We start from the raw sequence: 4,660 nt of genomic DNA, 5'->3' as shown, positions 1-4,660 counted from the left end.
CAGCTTGTAGCTTGCTTATACGCACTGCCTCCTGGCTGCAAGCAACAGACCATGGCATATAAACTGGGCTAGGCCTTACAGAAAGCATACTGCCTTCTTCTGCATGTCCCAAGGTGAGAGGTGATAGTGACGAGACTCAACGTCACTGTTAAGGTCACGGTTGCTACCCACCTTCAACTCTGCCGTCCATAAAGGATCAGTTCCCATTCACTAGCTTCTCTCATGTTCACAACAGTTCCAGGTCCCAGAGCAACCACAGGACCAACAAGAAGAGAGGTGTTGATTTCTGTGGATATTTTCATCATTAAAGTTAGAAAAAAGAGTTCTCAGAAGGAACCCAACACGCTTCTTCTTATATCCCAACATAATCTAACTGTCTCCCATGGTCTCAGAGCAACCACTGGGGAAAATGAAGCAGTTAGCGTGACTGACACCTAAACTAAGATTTCCCTATGAGATGTGGTGAGGTTATCTCCCTAGGACCACAGCTATCCAGAAACAACAAAACAATGTGTTTGTTTTACATTGTAGGGAAGGGATGGGTTATTCTGTAGATTGTGGATACTGCTTGTTTGGGTTTTATATTCACAAAAAACCACTGACATAATAGATAAAGGTCAAATTTGGGAAGAAGGAAGCAAAATTGATACCTTTCATACTTCATAGCTGAGATGTTTACAACACAAACATAAACAGTGCTGAACTTGTGGTGTCTTTGTGGTCCTCTCAGTAATTTTCTACGTGATATGTTTTTCTCAGTAAAGTCTCCCACAATAATTTCTCCAGCTGATAACTCTGACTCTGAGCTTCTCTTTCTCAACAGTCCTGAGAGATATTCATTACATTTCTCTTCATTTAAAGCAGGGTGAGGATTATTCGGAACATTTTGTATCGATCTGGGCACATGTAGGCACACCATTTATCCACTCAATCAACATTTGTTTACTTATTCGTAAGAAAATTTCATGGACAATGGAACAAGCCTAGTTTAGTGAAACCCTTAGCTCTTTCACTTACTAGCTAGCTGTGCATCCTTTGACAGATTTCTCACCCTTAGCACACAAATTATAACATTCCCTGATTTATGAAGTTAATTTGTCAATATCAGATGCACTTATGTGCTCAAAATACTTTTTAAAATGCCTGAATGTTACATATTAGTAAGAACTGTCTTCCTTTTTTTATTAATATGCTATTCCGAACTGAAAGATTGGAGCATTTTTTTCCAACCATTGAGTTTACCACAATTGGAGCTGTGGATCGATTCTCAAGCTTTGCTTCGCTGTGCGACAAAACAATGACAGTTTGAGCAGTTTGATAAAAGAGGGCTTTGTGCTACCAGCTTAGATTTTCTCTCAAGTGCCTGCAGTTCAGAAACAGTGAGAGCTCAGAGCGGCGCTTCAACAAAGCAAGGGAGAATGGGAATTCCAAATGATTTGTCTGCGGTTTCTATAGAAAGCGTTTTGAGAGCCAATTGGCTTCAACCAACTAACCTGTGTTTCTTCAAAAAACTGCCCAAGCATCTAATTTTATCTTACTATACAACAGTAAAAGAGGCGCTTCAATTAATATTGGACTTTGGAGCATATAAAAATTGATCCACGGACAAGGTCAACTCCAAAAGAAATAATGAACAACAACAAAGATAAAATAAAATCATGGCTATCACCAACAATGGGGTAAACACAAATTTAGAAACCATCCAATCTAGATTGTTTCTATTTCTCTCTGGGTTTTCATGTTCATCTTCCCGATCAAATATAAGGAAGGGAGGGATAAAAAAGGGAGAAAGGGGAGGGAGGGAGGGAAAAGGGAAAGCTAGAACTTTGCCATTTTTATGACACTGTACTATATACTTGAAGTCTTTCTAGTACATTGAAAAGCTATTCTGTTTTCCCTTCCTGACCACAACCTTGTCCTTCAAGCTGAAATCTTTGGAGACTCATTAAAAGCATAAATGTTTTCCAGTGTGGACTGGCAATTTGAAAGCAAGTGTGGTTTTTGAAGCTTCAGTAATAAAATGTTTTCTTAGAATAGAAGTGGATGCAAAATTAGCAATGTTAATTTTATGAGTTCATTGTCAAATGCTTTTAGGAACAGCTCTAATGTTCCATGTTTTCAGAGATTTGTGTCCTTACTGTAGGGGAGTTTTCGGGTTTATAAAAGATTTCTTGATTTTTTTGTCATTATGTAATAGTTGAATGTTTTGGTTTTGACTTAGGTTTGGTTTATTATTTCAGCCCCTATTATATTGATCTGAGAGAAAAACTAATGTAGCAATGAATAAAATTTTTATTTTATCTAATTCCTATAAAATTTATACTGTTTAAAATTACTAAACATAACTGAGAGAATGAGATACTAAGCTTGTTCAAATTTTTATGAAGCTTATCATATTATAATATTGAAAAATAACATTCACTTTTCATCTTATGGTTTGACTCTAAGAAACCATTAATTATAAAATTCACTATCATTTTATATTCTCTTACCAGAAATGATTACAAAATAAATTATGCCGATATAAATTCATAGCATTGAATTTTATGTCAAAGATTTCATTAGACGTTTTTATCTTTGCGGCAATCTTGTAAACATGGTAAAAAAGGAAAAAAACAGCATCTCTCAAGTGATATTAGGAATGTTCCATCCCACTAGGCCCCGCCCACTGTGGAACCTGGCCCCTCCCCTATACCCCAGGCTCCAGTGCTGTGAAACCCTACAAAGCATCTTGGAAGGCTGCCTCTAAGCCCCTGATTGGGCAAGCTGCAGTGGGCACAAGGCCTAATTGTTTGGAGCCAAGCAAGATGGTGGTTGGGATGCTGAAGCAGATGCAGGCGGTTCGTCTCGATTCTGACGTTTTCCCGGTTTGTCTCAACCATGCTCTGAGCACAGAGAAGGAAGGAGTGATGGGTCTATGTATGGGGGACTTGAACGGTGATGTGTAGAGAGACTCCAAATTTACATACAGTGGAAGTGAAATGCGCACAGTTGCAGAAAAAGATGGTCACTACCAGAATTGTTCACATCCATTCTATCTTTATCTTGCGACATTCTGACAAGACAAAGGACCGAGTAAAAATTTCTCCAAAACAACTGTCTGCAGCCTCAATCTTAAGGTGAGCTGAAGAAACAGGTCATCTCCTGAGTGTTGTTGGCTGGTATCATCCCTGCCCTCATGACACCATTTGGCCTCCTCATACAGATGTCCCTACACAAGCCATGTACCAGATGATGGACCAAGGCTTCATAGGGCTAATTTTTGTTTGTTTCATAGGAGACAAAACCACAAAGACTGGTCGGGTACTACACTTGCTTTCAATCCGTTCAAGACCCAAAGAGCTCAGAATATGAGAGAATTGAAATCCCAATCCCTACTGTGCCTTAAACCCCCATTGGGAAAGTGTGCTTCAAGTCGGCAGTAGAACTGCTGAAGATCCCATGTCAGGAAGAATGTTGTGCCTATAGGAGGATTCACAGACTTACACATCTGGACTCATTAACTAAGATCCATAACGGCTTGGTATTCACCAAGCGTTTATGCAGTCAAATGTTCGAAGCCTTTGGGCACCTACTGCAGTGGGTGGAGAACAGACTTGAGAAAAACAAGCTGCATCTACAGGAGTAGGAACAAGAAAAGGAAGGCTTTATGGAAGAGCTGTCTTCCCTAGAATAAAGCAGGAGAACAAAAATGAGTAGATGAAAATACTTGGCATACAATTTATAAGCTAAATTAATTTCAAAGAAGAGAAAGTTGGAGGACTCAGATTATATAACTCCAAGACTTCTGATAAAGTTGCAGTAATGAAGATACAATGGTATTCATAGAAGACTAGACATATAAATCAAAGGAACAGAAAAGAAAAATGCAGAAATAAACCCATGATTATATGGCTGACTAAGTTTGACAAAGTACAAAAATGATTCAAAGAAGGAAGGGCAGTCATTCTGGAAAATTGAACTTATACAGGCCAACAAAATAATAGTCCCTCAAAAATGTTTCATGATTTAATGTAAGATAGAAAATCTTTTAGAAAAATATCATAGGAGAAAAATCTTCAGGAGATGAGTTTTTAAGTTTCAGCCCAAAAGGACAATCCAGAAGAAAACAAAGTAGATATATTAAACTTCACCAACATTAAACTTTATTTTGTAAAGAAAAAAAAAGAAAGAATAAGAATATAAATTATTTGAAACCCTTTTAGTATCCGATATCTGACAAATATGGAAAAATAAAATATGATCAAAACTCAAAAATAATCCAAGAAGGAAGTGAAAAGAGATAGACATTTTCACCAAAGAGAATATATAGATGGCAGGTATTGTTATGAAAATGTGTTGAACTTCATAAGTCATTGTGGAATGCAAATTAAAACTTCAGTGTGGTGTGACATATATGTAACAGGATTGCTAAAGAGATAATAATGAAAATACCAGATACTGTTAAGGATGCAAACTATATTTCTCATACACTAATGACAAGGATGTAAAATACAGCTGCTCCCTAGAAGAATTTGGAAATACTTTCTAAAGTTAAATGTACACACATATGGCCCAGCGGTTGCACTGCCTAGGCACAGAAAAACTTGAACAAAAAGTTTCACAGTGTCTTTATTTGGGATAGCCTCAAATGAGAGACAGCCCAAGTAGTCTGCAGTTG

The 4,660-nt window shown here is 37.6% G+C and overlaps 1 pseudogene; it reads left to right on the top strand.

Moving 5' to 3' along the window:
* The first annotated feature begins 2,807 nt into the window (after positions 1-2,807).
* LOC119803386 lies at positions 2,808-3,676 on the top strand (annotated as a pseudogene).
* The last annotated feature ends 984 nt before the right edge of the window (positions 3,677-4,660 follow it).

The sequence above is a fragment of the Arvicola amphibius genome, chromosome 17 (genome assembly GCF_903992535.2).
Source record: "Arvicola amphibius chromosome 17, mArvAmp1.2, whole genome shotgun sequence".
Lineage (NCBI taxonomy): Eukaryota > Metazoa > Chordata > Mammalia > Rodentia > Cricetidae > Arvicola > Arvicola amphibius.
This window is presented reverse-complemented; position numbering and strand designations above follow the sequence as displayed.